Genomic DNA, 9,951 nt, shown 5'->3' with positions numbered 1-9,951 from the left:
ATATATATATATATATATATATATATACTATATATATATATATATAAATATATTTTTTTGTAGTTTCAGCTCAGAGCTGTGGCCATGCTGGAGCACCACCGTTTGTGAGTGTGCGCGTATATATATATATATATACATATATATATATATATATGCATATTTACATACATACATGTTCATACCTACATATATATGTATATATACATGCACATATGGGTACAGGACATCAAAAGAAACGTGAACAACATGAAAAACGAGGACAGGAAAAACAATAACATGGAAAACAAACTTTTTTCGAACAACGAAAGAAACAAATAGAGAAACGAGACAGGCAACATAAAGAAGAATCCCTTCATCAGTTGCCCCCTGTTTTATCTACTCCGCATTTCGAACGTTAGGGCAACATGCGTCTTCGTCAAAACAGTCGTTCCCGCAAAGCAAATTAAATAAAATTTGGGATTTGCGGAGGGTTAAAGTGGTAACAAAGACAGGATATACGAGTGAGTGAACAAAGGAAAGAAGGACACTCAACACACTTATTGGGAGTTACGTGGTTACATGCATGGAGCAAAACTGTTTGAATCAAATTCTTTGGTACTCCGAGTTTCAAAGTGTGATGCTAATCCTCAGCCATTGGGAAATTCAAACGCACTCGCGTGCGCGCGCGCATACACACACGCACATATGTACAGGCTTACATCGACTTCAACCGAGAGTTCTAAGACGAAAGGTATTCCACAGTGGCTAGTCTTTCGTTTTCGAAGTAGAATACATTATCCGTTGTGATCTTTCTTACTCAAGATCCTACTTATGATTTGTAGAAGATTTGGTTGCAATTTCTAGCAGTAAATCTACCATACAGAAGCTCAAGCTCCGACGCTGACTTATATATTTATGCTACTGGTGTTTGCAAACTTAGCCTTTAATTGCGTTGAGGCTTTTTCTTCGAGCGGATGACAGATGAATGATGATTTTTAAAAAAATTCTTAGTATTTTACACCAAATATTACAAGGGTATCAAATCGTTATTCCCAAAAGGTAAGCAACTCAGACACACCGACATGTCTTTAATGGACACAGATTTATGAAAGATAAACTAGTGCAATGCTTTATCTCAGATGACAAACAGACACAAAAGCACGCGTACATACACACACACATACAAACACACACAAACACACATGCCTCCGTGCGTATAAACTTGCACCTATGAGACGGTAATCATAAATCTGTACAGACGAACTATGCAACCACACGTATATTAATGTGTTTGTATATATATATATATATATATATATATATACATATACATATATATATACAGTTATGTACATATACGTTTATATATGTACACACACATATGTATGGCTACATATGTAAAGATATACTTATAAACTCACACACACAGATATACGCTAGCGCGCGCACACGCACTCGCACACACACACACGCTCTCTCTCTCTCTCATATGTATAAAGAGCTGCACATTACGAAAACATTAAACGACTACAAATATACATCTGTACACACAATCGCACACTGACGTGCAGTAAATCTAATCAGAGATTGAATGCGTACAATGTACATCTATACACATGTATTTCTACATATGTGTGTCTGTATATACCTATTTGCCTACGTACGTGTGTGTGCACGTATGCGTTTGTTTGCGTATGTTTGCGTGCTTCGGTGGATATTATTTGTACGTATGTATGTGAACTCGCGTCAATGCGGTCACACAATCATTCCTTTCGAAGGAAAGTAAGCACATTATAACGTCCATTATAATGGACGCCAACAATGACAAACACCTGTGGCTAATATACTTTACTGCTGCCATTGTTCGATGATATCTACGGCGGACATTTTCAGCAAATGACAAGAATTCAACTATATCCTTTATAGTTTATCCACGTAACGTTTGGTGGCCATTTCGACAGTCGCTTTCATTCCCTTTGTGTATATTTATAAATGCGGAATCTTTATTTATTTGTCTTGCTGCCAACGTCAACCTGTTCCAATGTAATTTGGTATGATTCTACATACGGTTATTAGCTACTTGTCAACAAATATCTGTCCTCTGTAATGAAAGCTTAATCTTTCTTCTCAATTTATGTGATTTCCTTTTTGTTGTATTTGAGAATGTAAGCTTCAAGACCTATGTGGGTGTATGTATGCATTATGTATGTAAGGGGTTGGATGGATAGGTATGTTTGTGTATATATATATATATATATACATACATATGTGTGCGTGCGTCTGTATATGTAGGCATGTGTGTATGTTTATGAATGTAAATATGTATGTATGTAGACATGTACTTGTTTACTGATATACGCTCACAGATACACACATAGGTAAATAGATACATACACAGAATTGTTAGTTGATGAACAGATAAACAGAGTGATTGATAGACAGATAGACAGATAGATAAGGTGACTGATAAGGAGATAGAGAGATAGACAGATTGACTGATCGATAAACAGATAAATAGACAGAGATATAGATAGCAAGAAAAAAAAAAGATAGAACCAGATTGATTGATGGATTGATCGCTAGAGAAATACATGGATGAATACGTTTCCTGTATTTATTTCACAGTAAGAATGGTGAAGATGAACTATTTCTGACATTCACATAAATGTGCAATTCCATATGGCTGGCACGTGTGAGGCCTTATCTATATAAATATATGATGTGACGAAGAATCCTCTAGTTAATGCTGACACATGGCATTCTGGTTACTTGTCTTATTTTCTCTTGTTTGTTTCATTAGTTTTTTTTTTCTTTGAGATTTCTACGAATGTGTTTTATCTCCGTCATTCCCCATAGCCCTTCTCGGTTTCTTTGTCATGTTGTTGGAAAGAGGGCTTTGTAGACATACAAGCGGAAGTCTTTTCTAGCGCGGTTTGTGTTAGCTAATCGATTCGCTAGCAGCGATCAAAATATATCCTGCCTCATTGTTGGCATATGGCAGCCTTGTTTATCTCTCTATCTCTCTCTCTCTCTCTCTCTCTCTCTCTATATATATATATATATATATATATATATAATGTATCTATGTCTCGCCCTCTTTGCTCTCTCTCTCTCTCACGTTTCTTCTCTGTACGTACTTAAATACAAACATTCATTCAAACATATATGCATACGAACATATACAGGCTGCGATGGGTAAAGTGTCGCCATTTTATATTTTTTTTTATTTTACGCATGCGCACTGTTTGCTTTTGATTTTGTCGACTACACAGTATAGTAGGGTCAGTTGGGCACCGTCTGTGAGAAAAACAGCACTATGACGTAATCCACTCTGCCAGAAATTTGGAAAAGACATGCTGTACTGTTTGGCATTTGCGCCAGAAGCTTCAATACGTTTGGTGGGATACAAAAGGTTTAGTCCACTTTGAACTTTTAAACCCAAACCAAATAATAACAAAGGAGATCTACTGCAAGCAGCTTGAGCGGCTTAAGCCAGTGCTAGAAGAAGAACCACCATCTTTTGTTTCAAGACAAAAGGTGTTCTTTCATCAGGATAATGCTCGGCCACATACAACGAGGATGACATTCCAAAGGCTGGGAAACGATGCCTCACCCACTATATTCGCCGTACATTGCCCCATCTAATTATCATTTATTCCACAGTGTTCAAAATTATTTGGACAGGTAAATTATGAATTCCGTAGCCGAGGTCTGAACTGGAGGAGTATTTTTCGTCACGGACAAGTGAATTTTAGAAGAGGGTCCTTGCAAGTCTACCAGATAGATGGGAGAGCAGTGTAGAAAATAAAGGAGAGTATATTTTAGATTGAAAAAGAACTTTGTTTATCATAATTTTGAAAAATAAAAGAAGCATAAAAACCGCATTATTTATGGGATGACCCAATATATGTTTATGTATATAAGTTTATATATATATATGTATATATATATATATGTGTGTGTGTACGTATGCATACATGTATGTATATGTATGTGTATACATGTAAAGACATAAAAACTGCCGCTAAGTATTTTTTATAGTCCAGTGCAGTTACGATTCTGCCAGGTCGCCGCCTTAAGAATAAAAATAATAATCCTTTCTACTGGAAGCACAAGGCCTCAAATTTGGGGGAGGGGAGCGAGTCGATTACATCGATACGAATGCGTAAATGGTAGTTATTTAATCGACCCCGAAAGGATGAAAGGCAAAGTAGACCGCGGCGGAATTTGAACTTAGAACGTAGCGGCAGACGAAGTGCTTCTAAGCATTTCGCCCGGTGTGCTAACGATTCTCCCAGCTCGCCGCTTTAATAATAATAATAATTTTTTCAAATATTGGTACAAGGCTAGCAATTTCGGTGGCGGAGGTAAGTCGATTACATCGACCCCAAAAGAATGAAAGGCATCGTTTCCAGTGGAATTTGAACTCAAAGCGTAAAGACGTGCTAACGATTCTGCCAGCTCGCCGCCTTAATAATAATAATGATAATAATAATTATAATTATTATTATTATCATCACATCATCTAGATATAAATCTCAGAACTACTATTTCTGCCGACTATCTGCATACCATAAACCGATAAAGGCTTAGTTGGGTCTACACAACGGCAACAACAAAAAAATGTATCAATTTGGAAATTATTTGGCTATTCTCCTAGCTTCCAAACCCATAGTCTAGACTAAATATATTTATGAAACCTGCTTTTAACACTGCTCTTAGCTCCAGTTCAGATCTATGATAAAAAAACATTCCAGCCATAGTCATCCTGTCATTTATTCAGACATAGTATTTCTAAGACTACAATATTGAGTATCTTCTAATGTATTACGGACTATAAGATATGTGGTTACTGCGAGTTTAAGCTGCTATTTCTAGCAGAAGTGGTAGCCAGCTAGAGAATCCTTCATTGAAATCGTTGTTGTAATATTGTTCTTGTTACTTCGCCTCAGATCAACCCTGATAGAACAAATATATTGTTAAATACTTTCGAACTGTGATTGGATCAAGCATGTTTTAAAGACTATGTCCTCCTACATGTTTTTCCTTGATAAAGACAGTAGAGTACGCGGTTTTAGAGAAGTCTAACTGCTAATTCTAGACGATCGAGTTGGCATGTTCAAACTTCTTTGGTGTGTATTTATTTATCCACCAAGCAGTTATTAGAAGATATGGCGTTTAAGCCTTTCTAAATGACATTAGATATGTTTTTAACGTAAAAATTATTGCAAATTAAAACTGGAGAATCGATTTTCGGAATACGTACTTTCACAGTACAGAGTTAAAAAAAGAACTGTACAACGATAAAAAAATTATGATAGAGCAGAAAAGCAAAACAACATAAACGGCAACAATGTTTCCATTGAGAGCAACAACGACAACAACAAGAATATCAACAATACATTCTCAGCAACGGCTGCGAAAAGCATGGAGCTATTTAAGATGGACATACTGCAGAAGGACAAACAAGCACAGCAGCAACAACGCTTTGTCTGTCTGTCTGTCTAACTCTCTCTCTCTCTCTCTCTCTCTCTCTCTCTCTCTCTCTCTCTCTCTCTCTCTCTCTCTCTCTCTCTCTCTCTCTCCCTCCCTCTCTCTATCTCCCTCCTCTCTCTCTCCCCTGGTGGCAAGCAAAAGAAAAATCAATAGAACCTGTATGTGGCATCACAACTGGAAGAAAGGACTGCCAAATCTGCTTCGAATGATACTCAATCAACTTTGAAACATTTTGACCCTAGATAAACAGTGCTCGAGAAAATGATGGAACGTATATAGCTTATTTTTATATCTTTTAGGATAATGTCTAGTACTCGCTACAAGACGTCTGATATTGAGAGGAGGGAAGCAAGAAAATAATCTCAAACTGGAAACCTGGCTCCGATGCCTTTATTAGACTCTTCCACTTGAGGTAGTGGCAAAAGAAATTAATGATGTGGAAGGCCCAGGAACTGTCAAACTGTCAACGAACGTGTAGCACAAAACTGATTCAGACGTTTCAAGGTAAGTGTCACCAGCCTTGAAGACAAACTAATGTCAGAGAGACCCTATTGTGCAAGATGAGGCTTTGCTTGAAATGGATGACAACAGCCAAGTACAAGCAATCTTACATTGTTGGTAGAATTTGGACCTTTACAAAGCACCATCAATAGACACCTTCCTAATCTCGGTCTTGTGAAAAGATGCTGTCGAAAAGCTTCTCATGAACTGACCAATGACCAGGCTCAACGATGTGTGAACATTTGCTAACAACTACTGGCAAATCCTCAAGACGTCCGTTTTTGTTGTTGAATTGCAACTGTGGACGAAAATTGATGTTTTCGCAATTTCAGTAAGGAAAATCAGTGGCTCCGTTCCGGTCAGGCTTCAAAATCTACTGTCAAAGAAAGGTGGGTTGAACAGAAGGTCATATTGTATGTTTGGTGGTATCTTGAGTGGGTGTTGCACTAAGCTTGTTTGAGCTGGCCAAGCTGTGAATGCTAATCTTTATGCTCAATAACTGCAGCGAGTATAAAATGCTTTGAAAGCATGCTACCCGGCATTGGTGAGTCGAAGACGCGCTCTCCTACAGCAATACAACGCCCCAGAACACAATGCCAATCTGACCAAGAGAAAATTGTGGAACTTGACCGGCTGGAAGTGCTGGTTCACTCTGCTTTTTGTCCAGACCTTGCACTATCAGATTACCACATTTTTCGAGGCATGGCTCATTTTCTGCGTAGATGATGGTTCATCAATATGGATGACATAGTAAACGGGTGCCGAGAGATATTTTGCCTCTAAAACAGCTGAATTTTAAAAGCGTGGAACTGAGCTTCTGTCATAGTGATAGCAACGGTCAACAGAATATGATGGGACATATTTTGAGGAATAAACATTTTTCGTATGTAATTGGTCTGAACTATTAACTGAAGCTTGAAATATTGAAAAAACTATTGACTCAAAGTGGTAGTTGAAATTGTCAGATATTTTGGTGGGCTAAGAATAAAAAAATATTGGATTAGTTGCGTTTTGTAATTCTCAGAATTTACCTATATTTCTCTCTCTACACAATTTCCACCCTTCATTTTCCATTTCTTCTGTCTCTCTCTCTCTCTCTCTCTCTCTCTCTCTCTCTCTCTCTCTCTCTCTCTTTCTCTCTCGTTTTCTCTCTGTAAATCTATCTGTCCGTCAATGTATCTATAAATGTATACATACATACATTCACTCACACACACGCACACACACACAGAGACTCACAAACACACACATATATATATATATCCACGCACATACACATAGAAAATATGCATAAACACATCTTTACAAACACCTTTTCAGTCTCATGCTACCATATATTCTAACCCTGTTGGCTGAATTATGAAAACAAATCGACGTCAGCTGGATTTGAACTCATAACTCAGGAATTAAAGGGACGTAATTAAATGCAGTAATGCATTTTAATTCGTCACTCACAAACTTTGCCAAACCCAGCGCATTAATAGCTTCAACAACAAGAACAAAACTACAAAAGTAACAACAAAATCAAAAAATAAAAACTGAAACAAGCAAGCAAGCAACGTCAGTAAAACCGCCAAAATCGATAGTACTGAATGGAGTAGAAATTAGAGCGAATCTCTTGGATACCAGTTCCTCTCTAAAACTGGTATCTTAGCAACAGCGAATTATAGGAAATTTGTCAATAATTCGGTGTTGTCCCTAATTAGGTCTGCTGATATGGCAATCAGTTTTGGTTCTGGAGATTTACAATGAAGACCAGAACACTTCGACTGATATTCAGCAAAATATGGAAACCAGCGAGCAGCATGGCATCTCCCTAGTTTCTTGTTTGCGTGGCAAATTTTAAAATCTATTTCCTGTGTAGGAACACCAAATAAAACTGTTGGATATGCACTGAGTATAGATACACTATGTATGCATAGATATATATGCATATATGTATGAATACATTTTTGTACGTATGCGTGAGTGCATTTATGCATGTTTGCAGTTATGTATGTATGTATGTATGCATGTATGTGTACATATGCATGCATGTACGTATGTATGCATGTATGCATGTATTTATATATGTACGTACATATCTTCATACATAGACACACATGTACAAATACATTGCAAATATACAAACATCTCTCATCATGATCCTTTAAACCTAATGTTAGGTTGTATGAATATATTTTTAGAATCCACTTCGGAAGAATGAAAACCACAGCCGAATTCATCTGGATTCGAAATCAGAATGTAAAAGAATTCATTGTTATAGGTCGCTCATCGATTGTGCTAAATCCATTTGCCCTGTCAACAACAACAACAACAATAACAACAACGACAACAATAGCAAATAGCAGAATAAAGAAAATATAATTATATGAATATGCCTCTGTGCGTGTATGTACATACAAATATATGGATACATCCATAAGCTTGTGTATGTATATGTTTATGTATGCAAGCACACACACACTTACACACAGACACGCACGCACACACATATTCTTTATCTAACATACACAGTATAAAGATACGAGTTACTAATAGTATCTTGCCGTGAAGGCACGTGTCTAGGCAGATTTTTATAACACGCATTGTGTCTCCAAGCAATCCCAAGCTCTGAGCACATTGTCTGAGACACGTGTCTTCACATCCAGAAACTGTTAGTATCTCGTATCTTTATACTGTGTGTATTAAATGATATATTAATCCCTCACTGGATGGAGTACTTTTTTTGTCGATCTTATCTTAATGGAACAGGAAACTATATATATATATATATATATATATATATATATAAATATATATGTATATAGGGAGAATTCACAAAAAAAAAAGACGAAGACAGGTGGTGTAGAAAACAAACAAATGTATTAGTATAACGCTAGGGAATTGAAAAAGTCTTGTGTATCGTTGGCGATTTGCTTTCTCCGACTTCCCTTCTTTAGACTTTTTCTATATTTCTGATGAAAAGTTCCGCTCGAAACGTGAAATCCTCTTTCTTTTCTTTCCTTTCCTGAGCGTCCAATAACCCTGTACTTACTCCACGTCCTCGCGTTGTTGTTTTTCGTGTTCTTTCTTGCTTGTTCATGTTTGGATTGACTATTTACAGTAGTATATGTATTTATGTATGTAAGTATGTATGTATGTATGTATGTATGTATGTATGTATGTATGTATATATGCATGCATGCATGCATGTATGTATGTATATATGCATGCATGTATGTGTGTATGATAGATAGATAGATAGATAAATATACACTCACACATGTATGACAATGTAAATAAACAAGTATAACACGATGCAAATGATGAAATAAATAATGGATGTTAAGTTTTTATCATATCAAGTTAAACCCTCCAGAATTCAGTTTTGTTCAACATCGATTGTAATCAACGAACGATTTTGTTCGTAATGCTGTCAATTAACTGAATTTTATAGCTAAGCCTGCTACAAAATCCCTAACCTAGCCATTTTTCTCTCCTCTCATTCTCTTACTGTGTGTGCGTGTGTATGTGTGTGAGTGTATGTGTATGCGTGTGAGTGTGCGTGTATGCACGCGCGTGTCTGTATAACGCATGAGTGCTCTCTGAGTCACACACATACATCTCATTCTTTGTCTCTCTCTCTCTCTCTCTCTCTCTCTTTCTATCTATCTATCTTGCCTGCGCACAGGTGGTTTGTCTCACGTTCTTAACCCATTAAGTCCTACTGTCCTATAAATGGGACACTTAATGGGAGCATTAAATAAGCTATATCACATTGTCGTAGTGTCCTATTTATAGGACACTGAGTATTTCCATTTCTATTTGAACTAAAGGAGTTTTAATAATTTTTTGTTTCATTTTAACCTATTTCCAATCATCTGCAAAAAAGTAATATTCAGAAATTTAAATACTCTGGAACCTAATGGGTTAACGGCCTCGCTTCTAGTCACACTCTATTTCCCTTCATATCTCTCACAGCAACTATATATA

Source organism: Octopus bimaculoides, chromosome 2 (genome assembly GCF_001194135.2).
Source record: "Octopus bimaculoides isolate UCB-OBI-ISO-001 chromosome 2, ASM119413v2, whole genome shotgun sequence".
Classification (NCBI taxonomy): Eukaryota; Metazoa; Mollusca; class Cephalopoda; order Octopoda; family Octopodidae; genus Octopus; species Octopus bimaculoides.
The sequence above is the reverse complement of the archived record's forward strand: the minus strand, read 5'-3'. Positions refer to the sequence as shown.